Below are 20137 nucleotides of genomic sequence, written 5' to 3'. Positions count from 1 at the left end.
TCCGTTTATATGAAACCATTAGAGAACGAATAGCTCGTACACTATGAAAAATTTTACTGATTTTCTCCATTAGCTACGATTTTTCGGTATTCATAATAAGAATTAATTTTCCCATATGGAGCATTAAGAATCATGGTGGATTCCTATAAAATTTTTCTGAATATATCGTTATAAAAAAATTCAATGTATTTTTCCAAGTCACGAAAACGTATCGCCGCAGAAAATGTAGTTATAACTTAATTAATTATGAAAGTAAGAGATATGCAGTTGACCCTCCAACAACGTTCGTATAGTCGAAAATCCGCGTATAATTATATACATGTATGTACGTAGTAATCTGTTGTTGACCGAAAGCTTTATTCTGCATATTACATATATATTTTTTTTTATTTTTATTTTGGTTTTTTTACAATTTGTCCTGAAGGACATTTGGTAAAGTGTTATATCTTATTGGTGAGGAAAAAAAAAAATAAATAAATATAGCATGTGGGTGGCTACCACCAGCGGGGTGTCAGCTTCGTTTTTCCTAAGTTATATCTTTTATGACATATTACAAATGTACATGCATGTATTATTACTGTTTTGTTATAATAAAATAAATTGAAGAAAAGAAATTTACCTACATACAAGGAAGAGAAAATACGTACACATATACATATTCAATATTATATTCATACTGTGACGATCATGACTGGTTTCACAACGTCGATAATATAAACATAGTCTGCTCGATCGTCTTTTAACAACGGCGATTTGCGTTTTTTCTTTTTCTTTTTCTTTTTCAAACGTCCTTTGCTAGTCGTTTAGTTTGTTGCGAAGTCACGACTTAGTATACGGACTACATACCTACATAGTATACATGTTTCCGTGGAAACTCTTACATTATTGATGGAGAAAGAAATCCGTGTGTAACCAAATCCACGTTGCTTGAAAGTCAACTGTACTTTTAAGGATTGGTATATGTACGTGATCAAATCTATGTTCTCAACATTTTTACTTACGCTAATCGCGAACAATTTGCGACAAATTATCCGTCTCGTTGCGATAAAAGATGAATTACGACACAGAAAAAAGTAGCTCATCTTTTTCAAAAATTTCTCTATGGAACCTTATACATATTTAGTATTTTTATTATTCTGAGTGCCTAATCGGTCCACAATTTTTTGCAATTCAAAAAACGCAATGTTACTGTAAAAAAATGTGAATATAGCAATTATATCATCGGTTCTATTTTGTATTTTTAGTATTCTGAGAACGACTACTCGATCCACAATTTTTTAGAATTCAAGAAACGCAATTTACTATAAAAAAAAATGTGTATATAGCAATTATATCATCGGTTCTATTTTGTATTTTTAGTATTCTGAGAACATCTACTCGATCCACAATTTTTTACAATTCAAAGAACGCAATGTTACTGTAAAAAAAAAGTGTATATAGCAATTATATCATCGGTTCTATTTTGTATTTTTAGTATTCTGAGAACGACTACTCGATCCACAATTTTTTAGAATTCAAGAAACGCAATTTACGATAAAAAAAATGTGTATATATCAATTATATCATCGGTTCTATTTTGTATTGTTAGTATTCTGAGAACGACTACTCGATACACAATTTTATTACAATTCAAGAAATGCAATTTACAATAAAAAATAAATGTGAATATAGCAATTATATGATCGATTCTATCGACAATACAAATTTCCAGGAGGGTTTCAAATTTTCTCAACTCCCTAATTTCCTGCACTTGTACAATTTTAAGAAGCTTACAGTTTTGCTGTAAGATATTGTAATATTTAATTATATTAGCAACTCAATCTGTATTACAGGCTGCAAGTTTCCTCGGCTCTTTAATTTCCTCAACTTCTCCCATTAATCGCGCTAAACTAATTAAGTCCCTTTTAATTTCTCAGGTGCGCGCCGACAATTGAAAACGAGGAAAAATTGCAATTACTCAGCGAACCAAGTGTTCGTCCTCGATATCTCCGGAGAATGAAGGAAACGCGGGAAGCACAATGAAAAAAACCTTTCCGAAAAAGGCTCGGAAACAGATGTGCGACGCAGCGTTATGACCATGTGGCAGTTAGTCAGAACGAATTTAAAACGTTCAGATATCCAAGCGGGGAAACTACCTTGCTCCAACGTGGGAAATACCTTGAGATAAACTGCCTTCTTAAGAAAACTTCCACGTAACGAATGCGATCGCTCGGCCAACTTGAATCGACCTTTTAGTTTGCGACGAAAAAAAAGAAAAAAAAAACAGCAAGGAGAAAAGAAAAGTAAAGCAGAAGTAAAGAAACACGGCAAAGGAAGCAACAAAGAATGTAACGGGGGTCAGCCGAAAAAAACGATACGCGATTCCTTTAAATCTGCACAGGGTTGCTCCAACGTGCCCTCTTCCTACGAAACTCTTCTGATTCGTCATTAAGTAAATGGCGAAAGACGAAAAAAGAAATCGCCCGGAAGAAGTTGCCGAGTAATTTAGAAAGATATACAGGGTCTTCGCTTTTCCTTCGACCCCTGCACCATGCACGATAAGACGATTAGAAGACGTACAAGTTCTATTGTCTAAAAGCTTTCTGTTGAACCCTTTGTTGCGCGGCCGGATTTGGATTAGCAAAAATCTCTAACTGCCAGAAGACGGGAGCGATTTTTCATGAAAATTTAATTTGAACACGGATGAGGGAGCTAAGTGATATCTGAAGTATATCAATTATTCAAGAAGGAAGAGCTATTTCTTAATTGATATCGTTAGGTTAGCGAAGGATACGATAATTGTGGATTGGTTTAAGCTTAATTTTTAATTGCTCGCTTCTATTTTTCAATGCATTGATCGACTATCTTCATTTTTACTTGCCCCGTATAGCGGAATATCAAATAGTAGTACCGTTTGTCAAAAAACCTGTTTTCTTTCTTCTCCTAGTAGTCACATTGAAAGAAATCTTAAAGACACGTTACGTTAGCGAAAAACAAATATTCTTGATGTAGCGTGCAATCATTAAGACAACTTGTAGTATCAGATACTAAAAAGTACAATATAAAGTAAGGCATATCGACCTGTAACATGGCAGCTAACGTGCTAAGAAGCCTAATTTGCCGTTTCCTGACTCGAAGATCCCAAGAAAATCACACGAGTATTATTCATTTTTTAAACAGAACTATATGTTACTTTGATGGACTCAGCTGTATCGTAATTCACGTTCGAGGAAGTGATACCGAATGACCGGGAATATTAAAGGAAAATCAAGGTCGTAGGTTAAAAACCCCTCACACACGCTATCGTTAAAATAATCGCACGATATCGCGTTGAAACACGAATTAAAGAGACATTAAGGGAAAACTTATGACTGCAGAAACCTGGAAATTCTGCGACTTCTAAACAACACGGCAAAACGTATACTTTCCCCGAGAAAAGGTCGAGAAAAGGATAAATCAACCGGTCAGACGGAAGCTGGCGAGCATTGAACACGATTGTCTGGGAAAAGTTGAATTAATTTACTGGCGATGTAGAAAAGAAAACAAAAGAAAACGAAGGAGAGGCCAGTCTGACTACGAATACAACATTTTTCTCGAGTGCAGTCGGCTGGCTTGCGGATCTTAATGGCTCTTTAACGAGTTAAACAATCGTTAAGAGTTTAAACAATCTCACCGGTTCGACTAGATTTCTCTTTCTCTCTTTTTTCTCTTTTTAACGACAGATTTCCACGGAGTCGCATCTTGCAATTCTAGCAAGTACAAAGAGCTGAGTTTTGGTTTGCAAACACTACGAAACTTTTCTCCGTTTCCAACCTCTGATCCAAACCTCTGCCATCCCTTTGGTCGGTTTACTCACCGTTTCGGACAACGTACTTCTACGAACTTAAGTCGAAACTAAGTATCCAGAGGATCCAGCGCAAAGACACGCGCCCCATGGAAACGGGCTTCCTCGTTAGCCGCCATTGTTCTGATAAATTTCTCGACCGCGCTGTTATTCCAGCGTATAGCTTGGATGAAAGGGTGGAATTTCGTTCTGGTGTGCTTAATATCGCGCGTACGCATTAACACCTTAATGTGCGCATAAATCTCATCGGCTAAAATCACATTTTTCATTCACATTACATCAGAATCGAAATAGGAATCAAATTGCTCCAGATTGTTGAAGTGATCGTCACTTCTGGGAAAACTCTACATCTGGTCTTCGGTTTCTCAAGCGCCTAAGGTCATCGATAGCGCGTAGACAAAAGAATGCGTCGAGGAAAGACGATAAGCGGTACACGTGCGACGTTGGTTTTCGGCAGTTGTCTTTTAGTCTCAGGGTAACGTTGCTAGCGAGAGGATCTGGATCAGCTTACATAGTACCACATATTTTGTAATTTACTATTCACAATATATATACTTTCAATACCTTGCAGTTTGCCCACGCATTTCTTTAATTCCATCCACTGAATAACCTTAACATTATCAATATATGAACTTCATCACATCAAGTCAGTTTGAATGATTAATTAACAACCTAAATTTTAGTCAAATAATATCATTATTGTATTATTTTACGTAGCTTTGCAACAGAGTTAATAATATCAATATTTAGTATAAACACAGATTAATCCGATCGAAGAAAGATAAAACCAATTTCTACGTGTCCTTCCTCTTCTTCTTTTTCTATTCTATTTTCTCTGTATACAATACGATGCACAAAAATTTCCAATCGGATAGACTTCTCATTTCGTATTCCAAATCCCATTTGTATTAACAAATTTTATCGCAAGAGCAAGTAAAAGAAAATAGAAAATATATAGCTGTACGTTGGTTAATATTTTTGGAAACATTTGCGTCCTGAAATAAAGCGCAAGATCTATCTGGAAGACTTTCGTACACCGCTGCAAATATCAGAATGGGAACAGCAGCAGCGCGGAAACCTAACACGAAACCATACCACGAAATTGTTACAAGAGAAACATCTTTACGAAGTCACAGACATCGAACCGACAGGGGTGCTCACAGACCGCCGATCGATTTCCTCTTTCGTCGACACTTCGATCCCATTTCTAAACGTGGCCACCTAGACAATCGCCAAATACTATAAATCCTTTCTCTGATCCCCGATTCTGTATCTGCGAAGATGCTTACGTACGTATCTATCCGATCTACCAGAAAATCACGTTATCCGATCTGGTTCTCTATCTGGTAGCCGTCGATCAGCGTCGCGGAATGGACGCGAGAGTAGCGGAAGGAAGAAGAAAGAGCGTAAACGAGGCAGCATCGATACCAATGAGAAATAGCGGACAACGAATCGTCCTAGTGGCGTGGTTCGTAGCGATGTTTGCCGATTTTTCCGACCATGATGAGGCCTCTCTTTCTCTCTTTATAAAGGCGTTCACTCGAAGGTGTACGCAGTTGGACTACTATACGCGAAGAGCGATCGAAGGTGAAACGAAGAAAGAGAAAGGTGGAAGGAGAGTAGGAGAAAGACTACGAGGAGCGTCGTGCCGCTGGGCAAAGGCCATTTACCGGTGACAGAGACAAATAGAACCGGGTACGTTCTAGGGGGGTCCGTGAGAGAGAAGCCGCGTGTCGTCTAACTAACAGAAGCAGAGAGGACAAGAATGAGAGAAGTCCCTCGGTCGACGAGGATCGAGAATATGGCCATAGTAGGAGGAACGAACGACCCTCTGTACGAGCAGCGCAAGACGATGAATTCCGTCACGGCCTGGCCCTCGTGCCAGGTCCGTGACTCGATTCTTCAGCGCCCTTTTCCTTGTGTTCTCTTTTTTTTTCTCCTTCCCCCTTCCGTTGTTAAGTTCTAACAGACGAGAAACGTACGGTGGAAAAGCTCGTGATTATTTTTCCATGGTGTTTCGTTTGCGTTTGAGGATGGACGTTGCGACATTGAATAGATTGAGGATTGAAAGTACAGCCAATGAGACGCGACTATTGTGATAATAAAATTAAATTTACTAAATAATATATGATAATAAAATTTGAAACCAAACCGAAAAATTGTAGAGATAAGAGATGGTCTCGTTACAATTATTAATATATATAACGAATAATTAATTATTATTCGCAAAGCGTATTACGTTTACGATAAATATCTTGTAACTTCTTACGTACACATTTTCAAGTTCGTTTCAAATTGTACGAATATAATCAGGACAAACTTATCTCGTTACAAGTTTTTTTTTTTATTTTGGTTATTTTACAATTTGTCCTTATGGGCATTTGGTAAAGTGTTGTATCTTATTGATGAAGAAAAAAAAATAAAATAAAAATAAATATAGCAAGTGGGTGGCTACCCCCAGCGGGGTGCCAGCTTCGTTTTTTCTAAGTCATATCTTTTATGTCGTTACAAGTGTTAATGAGATTTCAAAATGCTTTGTGCAATGTATATGTAAAAGATTTCTAGCAGCGTTCGACTACTTGCACGAGCCACGCCATCAATTCCCCGTAAGTACATGAAGATGCACCATCTACATATCAATTATTACTCTATTATTATCAAGCCTGGCGCATATGCACGTGTTCCAACAACACCTAACACGCGTCTTCCTTTCCACTCTATCCGCCTCGCTCTTTCCTCCTTTGTCTTATTCTCGCTATCAAGAGGTTCAATAATTTCGTTGCAATTAACGCATTCATCGTACCCTTGGGCCTTGAACGGAACGCAACATCGAGAGCAAAAACTGGAAGGTATACCTGCGCAATGGACGAGTATCGAGTAGAGGGAAGAAGAAGAGGAAGGAAGGAGAAACGAGGAAACGAGAAGGATATACGAAGGGATCCGTCGAGGCACGTACACGTTCGTCGGCCTTCTCTTCCTTAACCTGAATATGGAAGAGAGGTTGTGGATGCCGTACACGGCTCGCCGGGAATGCGTCGTGTCGTTGCCCCGGCGCAAGTTTTAGGCGCAAACCGCCGGTTCTTTTATTAAAAATCACCAGCTGCCCGAAAGTTTCTACCAAAGAACGATTTTTCTTCGCTACGTTCGCGTTTCGATGTGGCAAATCAGCAACACATGGTTAATCCAAATTAACCAGTTAATATACTTTCACCACTCGTCTTCGTGAATTGAAAATATATTAACATCGTATACGCATAAACGGTGTACATGATTAATGCACACTAATATACATAATTAATATATATTAGTATCATGATAACTATATAACATAAGCGCATATTATGTAGGTATAATTTTATGTGTATCACGAATATTTTTATTCCATTGGTAATTGCCTTTTTATTACGAGAAATCTATAACAAATTAGATATAACACGTTTAGAAAATTTTGTACGTTAATCGTTAGCATGGTGCAACTGTAAGTCGTGTTTGGAAGCAGGTTTCCACTCTGTTTAGTAAAATGAGAATTTTTTATTACGCGTATGATAGAAATTGGAAGCTCTGATGTAATTATGACTGGATTAATGTAAAATACAAAGTGGTACGTTGAAGTAAATTTATGGTCCGAAATTTCGAAATTTAATCCCTCGAAATGCCAGCAAGTAACTAACAAAGGTGTTCATACGAATACACTTCATAAACACTTCCAAAGTACGATCTGAAAAGAATTTGCTGCAATATAAAACGATACGGTCCATAATAACATTTACTTTAATATGAAACATAGAATAACTATCAATATCGATAAACAGAAAAGTACAGAAATTGAACATCTTTAAAAAACAACGATAATAAACAAGTACATTGCCTCTGTTTAACCTACGCATATTCTGTCGTATATATCCGCCTGTAGCCGTATCAACGAAAGGATTAAAGGTCTAAAACAAACAGGCGTATATACTAGCGATCGTTGAAAAATTAATTTCCCACGTAAACGGTGGAAAATGCAAACGCGGCTTGGTGAAGGTAAGAAGTTGTCGTTGCGAGAACGATTTGTTGTCCTGTAGGAAACTGCATTAGATAAAACACACCAACGCAGGGCAAAAGGGACGTTTACTGTCCGAGCTAGCATGGACCGACGTTTCATGAAACATAAATGCCGGTGTATCCATTCGCTCGAAATCCCGGGCGGGTCGTTTTCGCCGTCTCATTTTCTATACTCCATTACTACTGTCATTAAACCCCTCGGCTGGCCATCGAAAATCCCAAACCTACCGACCGCCCCTCTGGTACGCGTTACTCCGCGACGTTTTATTACGATTAAGAGTCCCGTTAAAACACGCCGTCCAAACAGATAGATAAACGAGGAGACAAGGAAAATAGAGGGTGTGGATCCTAGAGAAACGTGGCGTGGCTCGATCACCACGCTAGCAGATGTTCCCGGGGTTGAAATGGGGCTCGAACATCGAAATTCGAAAGCAGAAACGCGCAATGCGCCGCCAGGGGATCCTGGCGCCCCGCTCCAGCCAACTTATAGTTTAAGGGTAGAAACGAACCAAGGAGAATGTGAACTTGCCGGATAGAGCGAGAAGAACGAACATGTGCGGGATACATGTATATACAGGGTGTCCTGTAATACGTGTATTCTATGAAATTCAATGAAAGCCGAAATTACTGTGGATCGTTCATTTAATTTAGTGTAATATATTTTCTGCAGCAAGGTAGTATTTTATTAATATTAATTCTTCTCCTGTAAAGGATCTTAGTGAAACGTTGCCAAAATCATTTCAAACCACTTATTTCAGATCATACTCTGTTTCAAATCATATTTTGATATTGATTTCACTTCTATAACGGGTTCTGACGAAACACTGCTGGAATTAAAATTCTTCTGGAATTTAATCAACGATTAATTTGACGAAGATAATCAAACATCAACTAACGCGACACAAAATTCACCGATAAACAAGCTGAGATTGATAAAACGATACACCGATATACAGTGGCGAAATCACCTTCCTGTTTATACCGCGTATTAAATTTTCTACTAATTGTATTATTAATTGAAAATCAGTACTACCAGTGTTATCAAATACCAGACGACATAACGCAAAATTCGTTATGCCTCATAAACGAGCTGAAACAAAGCATACGCCACCGACCAAAATTCTGAAATCACTTTCCTGCTTGTATCGTGTATTGGATTAATATTCTATTAATTCTATTATCAATTGAAAATCAATATTATTAACGATTTCCTTAATTTTCGCACAAATAGCAAGTTCTCTCTGAAATAACCTTACTCTAACAAATTCGAAAGTCTCTCCTTCACGTTGAATGCAATCTCAGGCATTCCTTTTCATTTCTTAAATTCCACGAGACGCATAAACATGCCAAACTTTCCATCGATATTTCTACGAACTTTCTAATTGTTTCCAAATAACGGGTCAACTCTTCATGGAAATTACTGCCATACGTTACAGGACACCCTGTATGTAACACCAAAAGGGAATCTAAGTGGTACGCTGGGGCTCGTGGCGACTAGGAGAGAAGAGGCAGGGGTGTGTTGCTGTACAAGACTCTCGGTAAGCTCGATGCCTGTTAAGTTTCTCGTGTATTATATCGTGTGCCGAAGCCCCGAGGGACGTCCAAGCTTTGGGGTTCGCCAAGAGGATCGACCCGACCCGTACTGTTCAGCGACGTCCTGCTTAAACTCTGAGGAGGAAAGGGGGAGCAAAACGCCCTTCCTAGTTTTCGAGGGTGTTGCAGGGGGGTTTTGGGTTGGTAGGAGACCGGGACAGGCGACGAAACCCAATGGATCGCCGAAAATGCACGACCCACAAACACGTCGCGCGAACAAAGAACATTGTCAGGCCGAAATAATTGCGCTACTGTCGGTAATAATGCGGCCAGATGCCTGCGTGCGGATCTACCCCTACGTTTTCCACGGAGGCAAAAGGGGACACTAAATTCGATGAACTCCACCATTTCTACGTTTTACGCTTATTTCTTGTTACGCGTTGTACGAATTTATTATTTTATCTTGCAAAGTTAACAAAAATCGCAATGCAAATTCTGTTTCAAGGTTGCCGGGCTGGAATAAAACCATCTATCTGTTGCTTTATTTACCGTAGCGATAACGCGGTACGTGATGAGGTTGAACGAGATTTCTGTATATAAACGACTAGGCAGGTGTCGTTCAGATTCTAAAACGTCAATTGCGAGCAAAGGAGGATCTTTGGTAGAATTATGCGAAGGTCACAAGAGGGAAACGAGCACATTTTCGTCGATTTTTCGATTTTAACGTCGATACGTGTTAGGAAATTCGATAAAGCGAACAAACGCGTGGTATCGTTTATAGAACGCACGAAACTAAAGAATAGCAAACAAGATGACAAAATTGAATGATACAAACGTCGAAAATAATTACAGCAATCGTAAGCAAGAGTTTGAATTTCTAGTTTCTATTAAATTAATTCTCATTCTTACTGTAACACAGAACGTATAGGTAGATTCATCTTAACCACGGTTCCAAGTAAAACGACGATCATAAAGATTTCAGTAAGTTCGTAATAATCTTCCAGTCTTATCTCGCTGTCTGAAAGTGTACAGTCTGATGGACGAGCGTACTCGCCCACTCGCCTGCATGAAATTTGGAAAGTGTAAGCCCTCGTGGAGAACTGGTGGAGTTAGACGGAACGCTGGCTGTACAGGCGGAAACGAATTCATAATCTGCCGCTGCAATAACCGAAACAGAAAATTGCCCGAACAACGCTGGAACGCGAGTGATAACGGACAACGATACGTTTCAATCTGGCGCGATAAGGATCGAAAAGTGGAACGCGTGTAAACTGTTCATAATATTCGATGAGACGAGACCCGTTAAAAATGCATCAATCACCGTTAACGGGCCATCGGGAAACAGTAAGCAAAAGGAGCAATAAAGTGTCCGGTCGCATTTAGGATGCACCGGTTTCAGCGACAGCTTGACAGTTTGTGATGAATCGGCGGTACGCTCCGGATGATACCCGAGGAACGCGAGCACCAGCTAGGAAAATGGGCCATTTCGTCGGCTATTTACAAAACGCTCGAGAAGAGGTAAAAAATGACGGGTTACCCTGTGCAGACGGTCAACAACGACGAAGACGAAGACGAAAACGACGACGACGGCGACGATGTTGAGAAACGTCGAGATCCAGGATACGCGAAGCATCGTTATCAAGCGGATGTCACGCGAGTGGCACGCGACCTCGCGACTTTCCGTCTCGCTACGCAAACTCCGTACAACGCTTTTCCATCAGAATGAAACAGGGTTGTGTCACCAGAGCTAGATGACACCGAGGGTAACAAATCACCGCGGATATGATGCCTCGTGACGATTCTCGGCGAAGGTTTTCGTTCGGAAATTTATCACCACTCTTTTTTTTTTTCTTTTTTGCTTTCGTTTGAAAACACCGTTGTTGGACGAGAGAAAGCAAAGTACAGGTAGCTTGATTATGGTACCTACGAAGTGGATACGAGAAATATTTGCACGCATCCTTATTTTCCGATAAAGCGTTTTTTATGAAGTTTTACGTTTCGTTGTTACAGCATCAAATTCTTGTAATATATGAGCGTGAAAATACTATTATAAATGTTACGAATATTCCTAGCAACCCGATAGCATACATAAGTATAAAATATGCAAAGTAAAGTAATAAAATCATTGTAATATTTTGTCAGATTTCTCTGTTTAGACGCCACTTCCTCGATTCACTGTGTCCATAAAAATACGAATTCGCATAAATAATCTGTACGGTCTAAGTTAATAACGTGAATATTTCATATAAAAACCTGTAGTATGCCTGGTACGTGTCGATGTCTTATACGTGTAAATTCACTTTTACTGTGCTTACCTGAAACAAAATGAAAAGGGAAGAATTAGTTGGATAATTCTTCGAATTTACATTATATGTTAATTACGTCCATGAAAATATGAATTTTCATAAACATGTCCGTACTCTAGTAATCTGATTCCTACATGAAAATAAAATATAATATTGTTAAATCCTCTTCAATTTTTACATGCCAATCTGATGCGTTATAAGAATAAATCTGATTATTTCAAAGTTAAACTAGTTAAACAAGACAAGTAGACAGAAAATGTATCTAATAAGAAAAAAGATACAGAAACGAATGAATCGGACTCGGTACAACTGTTGTTTACTTCGATCTTCCATGAAACTATAGAACGTTAATCATTGCGTTTATTAAGAAGATTTATACGTGACAATAAATCGATAATAAAAACATTATGGAAGAATACATCGATGAAGTAAGTACGTACTATGTAGAGATTATTCAAGGAGCATGCAGAATGATTTCATTCGCGCGAATCCTTCGCTTCGAAATGATAAATAGCTGCCTACGGATAAATAGACATTATTCCCACGAACAACGTTCGCGTTTTTCAAGCGGCCATTTATTTAATACGTTTTAAGAGACTTTTAAATCACTGGCAGGCTTCATGTTCAATGGGCCTCGGCTTGCCTCGAGTGCTCGAGCAAGTTAAGGCTTTTCCATCCACCTAATCCAGTTTTGATTATAAATCACTTAAAGCCGTCGTTCTGACAGCGAAACGAAGTTTTCGAAGGCTGTTCCGACATTGCAGCAGCTATATTTACTGACTCGCCAGCCCGTAATTGAAGGATTTATCTAAGGGAAAAAACGCTCGCCTCTCGCCGCTCAGACAGCCTTTTTTCCCTTCGGCTGCATTTTCTTCCACATCCAGGCAGCGACAAACTAGAATTAAAGCAGGCGAAGTTGCGTGTCATCGCGTTGTGTCGCGTTTACGCGGCTCTTCGAGATAAATCTACTAGTTGCCACGCAACCTATTTGCGTTGTGAAATCACGCGATATCGTCTAATTCAATGTCGTTTATTCCATCGCGAGACGACCTTCTACGATGACTTCTCATATAAACTTTGCATTTATCTGGCCATGAATTTTAAATAGAATTGTAACATCTATAATTGAGCTTCTCTGCAGACAAGCTGATTAGCTTCAACTTTTCATCTCAATTTCATTATGTAGATACATGGGACATGCCAGAATCAATGCAACTAATTCTCCTATACCTGTCTTATAGCATCTGTTCTTTCTATGTATTGGAATACGCGTACGTATACGTATTTTAAAGGATTCAAAGTTCGGAATAAACTCGCCGTATAATACAAGTAATATAAAGATAAAATATCATCGGATTTATTGGTTTAACTTCCATATACACGTCAAACCACGGACGAAACTTCTTCATAAGAAACATGACTTATCAAAGCTTGGTGAGAAGGACAAACCTTGATCGTTTTAATTAGTCGTATCATATGTATTTTACGATCGTGTTAATTAATTGTATTTTACGAAAGGAAAGAAAAGAAAAAGTAATTGCTTCAGGAATATTATCAAATTAAGAAAGAGAGTAATATTAAGAAAATGATACAAACGAGAATAATAATCAAACTGACCTCGATAGAACGGACCTCGTGGAATATCGATAATAACAAACCCAACCGTTTGCAAATTAAAGCGAAAACCTATAACCGATATGAATCTTGCGAAAAAAATCCACAAGGCGAAATGCTGAATTAAGTAAATTGCTTCAGACATTTTTTAATATTAAACTAACAAGGTCCGGATCGAGCGATAGAAATCCCAGCCACGGATCATAAATTTGAACAAAGATTTACTGCGCTGAAAAAGTATTTCTACGACTTAACCAAGGTCGGTTAAATCCTCTAACAAGCGGCTTACAAAGTCAAGAGAGGCGACTCGTCTTATCTGCGAATTAGAGTCAATTCGCGCGTCTGGAATGATGCATCCGTGGAGAGGGCTCCTGAATGCATAGCAACGTCAAATAACAACAAGTACATTACGTCAGGTTAGCATGATTCATACGAGATAACGTCGTGGCAAGATAATTATGGTTGTTACGGGCAAACAAAGCGAAGGTACGCGCAGAGCCACGGAACCGGCGTCTATCGACCGGCCGAGTATACACCACGGTTCGACAATCGACGCGCCGCCACAATCAACGCTCGATTCACCCGCGAACGCGTCCCATCCACCGGCGCGAACTTCATTCGACGTTTAATGCCGACGAACCATTCGTGTCGAACCGATCGTTCTTATAAAAATGTCCGGAAATCGTGTTTGACGTATCGTTACTGGACACGTATATCGGATAATCGTCGTCCTCTCTATCTCTTTCATGTGTGCGCTTCGCTCTCCCCTTGTTGATTCCCATCGACAACCCTTCCGACCATCTTTTAAATAAATTTCAACGCGGCGAACAGCTACCGGTTATCTCGACGCGTGTCACCGTCCATTTAAATCCAAATCCGAATGAAATTACACGGGCCATGGGTGCACCGGTCGGCCTAAAAATCTGATCGAAATTTAGATTTCCCAACTCTTTCGAAAACGAGATAAGTGATCCTTTTTTATAGTTTTTTTCTTTTTTTAAGGTGAGGTACGTTGTTACGAACGATCCTAAAACGACAGCTATAACAGTTTCTATGAATAAAATAAAAATCAAATAAGGTCGAAATGATCCAACAAACGCAGAGAAGCTATTGATGGCTTCGAGATACTGTGAATTTTCTTATATCATATTCGTCACCATTGTAAAAGGTAAGAAAGAAGAGGCTGTTTGCCTTTCGCCAATCGCAATACTTTATCAACTAATGATATTAACACTTTGACTGCCACAGTGGTAATTGGTAACCGGAGCGCTTGAACTTCTTACAATTGTAAAAATTGAATGAAAATTGACAGTTAGGGCATTTTGAATATAACCCATAAATAGAAAATACTTTGAAACAAAAAGTGCCCCATTGAACAATTAAACATTTTTATTAAAACATCAATAAAAAACAAATGAGAACAAATATTGCATCTAACGGTGCACTGTGTTTGCATCCATATCTTAGGAGGGTAACCTACGAATATTATTATAAACACACCTTAGAAAATAATCGTAAATGCTGCTTTATAATCATATAATTGAAGTTAGATGTGTGAACATACTTTACTATTATACATAGAATGAGCAAATACTGTTTACTAATATCTTCTACACGTTTCAACAATATATTCTGGAAGTTTTGTTTATATATAACCGATAAATAGAATATACTTTGAAACAAAAAGTGCCCCATTGAACAATTAAACATTTTTATTAGAACATCAATAAAAAGAAAATGAGAAGAAATCTTGCATCTAACGGTGCACTGTGTTTGCATCCATACCTTAGGGGGGGGGGGGGGAATCTACGAATATTATTATAAACACATCTTAGAAAATAATCGTAAATGCTGCTTTATAATCATATAATTGAAGTTAGATGAACATACTTTACTATTATACATAGAATGAGCAAATACTGTTTACTAATATCTTCTACACGTTTCAACAATATATTCTGGACGTTTTGTTTATATATAACCGATAAATAGAAGATACTTTGAAATAAAAAGTGCCCCATTGAACAATTAAACATTTCTATTAGAACGTCAATAAAAAAAATGAGAAGAAACCTTGCACCTAACGGTGCACTGTGTTAAAACACTTTAAACATAAATGTGGCTCATCAACACAAACTGGACAATAGGTGGTCACCTTTTTGTTTCGATTCTTAGGAATTTTTGATCCCGACTGTTTAACATTTTTTATAGACCATTCTCTGCAAAATTTTCATGCCAGGTACGGTTATCCTTCTTTCTTCTGCATTTCGTGTCGTAATCTTTGTCGAATAAATATATTTGATGGCTCTGGTTAATGGCACTGTGTAAGGTGCATTGCGAGTGCCATCCTAAAAGCTGATATCTTGATTTTTGTTTTTGTTACTTGTTTATAGAGTATCATCGCGTTTGATATTTATGTATTTAACAATAACTCTAAGGCTAATTTTATATACCACCTGAGGGTTCTTCTATGTTGTTTAGAATATGCTATCATTTGGTCTGATAAATCTACAGCACACTTTCCTCTATTGTAATTTACCATTACCACATTTATCACAAACATAATTTTTTTGCGGCCTCCTACCATTTCAGCCGAATGTTTCGTCGAAATCATAAAAATGTCATAAAAAAATCATAAATATATCTTCTACACGTTCCAACAATATATTCTGGACGTTCTGGTTATGACGAAATAATGAATGCGAATGGTTTGTTGAAATAAACGAAGCCTTGTTATAATATGTCGCTATCAACTATTACCAAGGCGTCACGGTGGTCACCCCGTGACCACCAATAAAATAAATGGTCCATTGGGGAAGAATGTTGTCTTACATCATCAATGTATTATTATTTTGCCATTGTGTGCTTTGAATAATAAAAATACTCTTGTGGCGTCATGAACGAAACGTGTGATTTCGGCGTGGCAGTCAAAGTATTAACGAGTTGAGAAATTACGATTTCTCCTTTACGAATTTTGTAATTTCGAATACTCGAACGGCTTGCAGCTCATTCAAGGATCATTCGTAAAATTCAATTTCTCTTAATATCAGATTTCTTGCCGCAATGGAGAAGCTTTCATTGGCATTGGCGATTTGTATCTCGTGCCTTGTAAAATTTCGCTAATAATATTAGTCCGATCGCACGTGACAGCGAAGAGGATGTTTCTGGTATGTCTGGCGATAACGTGGCAATAGAACGGCAAATATTTCTAGGCTAAACCAGAGTTGACGAGGTTAAGGGTCAGCCAAAGTCCACTGACGACCAATGTGTAATTCCGACCGGTTTTTATTACGACTTTAAGGCTTTAAGCCACTTAGGTTTAATGGCGCAACCGGTGTTATACGCTCGTACGTTCCGGCTAGCTGGAGTAGAGAAAAAAAAGGGGGAAGAACGAAGGAAGGCGAAAAAAGAGAGACGTCAGAACGGAAGCATTATGCGGATGAACTTGAGAGAGAACGAAAAAACAAATGTCTTAAGTAGCCAATAAAAAAGGAGGAGAGCGAATACTTACATATTCTACAACATACGTTAGTTATCGTGATATCGTTATATAAAATACTTTATTTTATTACAGAGACACAACGACGTCGCGTACAGCATACGAAACAGCGTCCCCAGTCAATAGCAAGTTGCTCTGCTACGATCATCACAGCACCAAGAATTACACGTGGTATTTCAACTACGCGACTAGCCGACCGAGACCTTTGCGTTGTTCGAGAATCCGTCATATGCCTAGCAGTCAGTGAACGAAAGGATGGAAAGAAGCAAGAGAACGAAAAGGTCCAAGGTGATGGAAAAGAAAGAGCCAGACCAAAGTGAAAGAGAGATACGGATCGGCAAGGTGAAAGAACGAAGAAAGACAAACGAAGGGCACGAACGCGTAGAACGGAACGAAATTCCTGACCAACCAGCGTACCGTGGTATTAACCCAGTTCAACCTGGGCATTATTGATTTCGACGCCAACCAGACGGTGTGAACGAAGTTTCATTCTTAATACTTTTCAAGCGTTCAACGTAAGCGCGCACACGGTATTCTCGTTGCCAACGTACGACCGAATGGAGAGGATCGATTATCGGGTTGAAACCAGCAGCAAGCGAACCAACCAACCACTCGACTTGTGTATAGCGGGGCAAAGAGCGAGTCTGGCCCGGATTCTGCTCCCGCCAAATCCCTCTCCTTCTCTCTCACTCTCTATCGTTATTCTCGCGACCTCGCAAGCGCGTTACTTTATTATTATTTCGTCGTTATCTCGATTGCCTGGCTTCCGGCGAACGACGCTTTTCCCGGCAACGACTGAAATCCCGGTTGCTGTTCCCGTCGTTTCCCGCCGCTTTCATTCCGCCCGTATCGCCCCGGCGAAAATTACTTTCCGCCAAAGAGGTATACACACACACAGCTCTAAGCGGATATCGATGTAGGCGCGCCACCCTAGTGTTTCCGCGACACACCGCGAACGCTTCGAAACGATTTAATTCTGCGAATACCTGGACAATTGGCCAGGCACAACCGTCCGACGGATACATTCTTACGAAATCGTTTCGCGGGAATGTGATCCGGATCCACGGCACGCCGATATTTCAGACCGAGCCATCAGCGGTGCAGATCGCAAGGTCGTTCGGAGGAGCGGCCACGAAAAAGAGGACTTCCTTCGTGGAGGAGGATGAACAGAGGCGCTGGAGCCGAGGCAAGACAGAGAGCCAGTTATATTAGGCTTGAAAGAAATCGCCGATCGCCGGTCTCTGCCTTTCTAATTAATTATCATACTCGACTGCCACGGTCCATTTGCGTTAGTCACACGCTTCTGGAAAGCACAAAGTGGCGGCGATATAGGTGCCGAAAGAATCTTTAGCTCGAAAAATTCCTCGCGTAGGATGGAATTTCACCAGAGAAAGCGTTATATATTCGCATGTTTTATTCATTCGCAATTGAGTCGTTTTAGTAGGAGATTTTGGGACTTTGTCATCGTCGATTATCACACGCGACCACTGAGGTGTATTTCTGTTAGCCACGCGCTTTTGGAAAGCAAAGAACACCGATGTAAATGCCGAAAGAACGTTTCGCTCAAAAAGTTGCTTCTTTCAAAAAAGGAGCTGGAATTCTTCCAGAGAAAGCGTTCTATTGGGTCGCTTCGTTCGTTTATTAAGACGATGAAGTTGTTTTAACTCGAATGTGAAATTTTATTACTTTTCGATGGAGAATGATAACAACAAATAGGAAGAAATATATGGATATCCTTTTGTAAGAACGAGGTATAGTGACAAATATAGAATTTAGATAGATCGAACGTTTTGATTTAATGCCTGGTATTCTTAATGTAATTGATGTCTTTATTTCCTACGGTAAATGACAAATGAAAGTAACTTCAGTCTCGGATAAAATCTGCAACATCGGCTTATCGAACCAACCAATATTTTACTAGTGGAATTTGTATCGAAGCAATGTCACAGCTCTTCGTTTAATCATACTATTCGTACTCATGAGCAGTCCTCGACAAAGAAAACCTCGGAAGAAATCGAGAATTAATTCTTAAACGACGCAGAAGCAACGTATAAATTGACAAGTGACGCATACACTCGAGCTGCATCAATTTTTTAAAACTCTTGATAAACATTCAGCACCGATGACTTCCGAGACATTCCTCTACCAATGATACATCACGTTCAATCGAACGTGTCACGTTTCTTATTCATCGTTCGTTTCATTTTTCTCTTTTTTTTTTTCCGTTTCCGTGACGTCGTTTTCCCGACGAGACAAAAATCCTTGTCCCAGAACGAACGGAAGATCGATTAATCACGAGAGAGGCGTAGTCGTATCGCGTTTCGACAAGTGCACGGCAAAAATACGCGGCTATATTCCACGTTATTAGAGAGAAAGCGCAGATCTCTCGTTCATTAAAGATTATATGCAAATCGTATGCAAATGCCATGCAAATACTGTTGCATACTTTTTCCACGGCATAATGCACACCATAACGGCTAAGCATGACTTCGATGGAGTAATCGGCCGGCTTCGTATTCGCCAATCTCGTTGGAAGTCGCTAACGAAATTACGAGCTAACAAAGACAGTATCTCGGCGAAAAGTTCCCTAATCTGTGAAGCTTTAATCTGTAAGACTTTATTAAATCGTATCGTTCGTCTTTGTTATAATTTCATTGATTATATTTTATATCAGTTATGTTATATGTATGTAGATTTTTGTTATGGCTATTATTGACGTGTATTTCATATGACATAAGAGGGGAAAAATGAGTCATATATTTCTGGTTTTATAGAGTAATTTTAAAATTCTTCACCAAAATGCATAGCATTGCTATTTGACAATATGTCCACACTTTTTTTCGATTATAGCAGATGATTATAGATTTTATATTTTATATTATATTATTTATATTATAGATGATTATAAATATACAAAACCACAAATAAATTAAATAGATTAGTTCCCTTTACATTTACAGTCTTCATCGTGTTGATACACTTTAGAAATTGTTATACAATTAACAAGATAAAGTAGCTTATTGTATTGCAACAATTAATTACCTTTAAACAAAGAAAGTGCGAAAAAGTATAATTGTTCTTCTACAATTTTGTGGCATGTAATTTATATATTTCACTGTATTCAGAGTAATATTCTTCTATGGTTTTCTGATATGTAATTTTTAACACTTAAAGGTCGAATGTAAGGTGACTAGAATTTTTCAGAAAATGAAGATTTTTCTTTCTATATCTCCGTTGTTTTATTCTTACGACGACAAGTCTACGTAACAAAACACGTAAGCGAAGGTTTGACTAACCACAAGATAGAAATCCGCC

General features: G+C 38.8%; 1 protein-coding gene and 1 long non-coding RNA gene across 5 annotated transcripts in view; one reads left to right on the top strand and one right to left on the bottom strand.

The window, feature by feature from the left end:
- Positions 1-20137, bottom strand: part of LOC132910476 (plexin-A4) — a 441637-nt gene that overhangs the window by 326513 nt on the left and 94987 nt on the right. The window lies entirely within an intron of this gene.
- LOC132910475 (uncharacterized) lies at positions 13540-19150 on the top strand. Its single transcript, XR_009658781.1, has 2 exons — positions 13540-13739; positions 16898-19150. It is a non-coding gene; the product is annotated as an uncharacterized LOC132910475 (long non-coding RNA).

Source organism: Bombus pascuorum, chromosome 9 (genome assembly GCF_905332965.1).
Source record: "Bombus pascuorum chromosome 9, iyBomPasc1.1, whole genome shotgun sequence".
Classification (NCBI taxonomy): Eukaryota; Metazoa; Arthropoda; class Insecta; order Hymenoptera; family Apidae; genus Bombus; species Bombus pascuorum.
The sequence above is the reverse complement of the archived record's forward strand: the minus strand, read 5'-3'. Positions and strand labels throughout refer to the sequence as shown.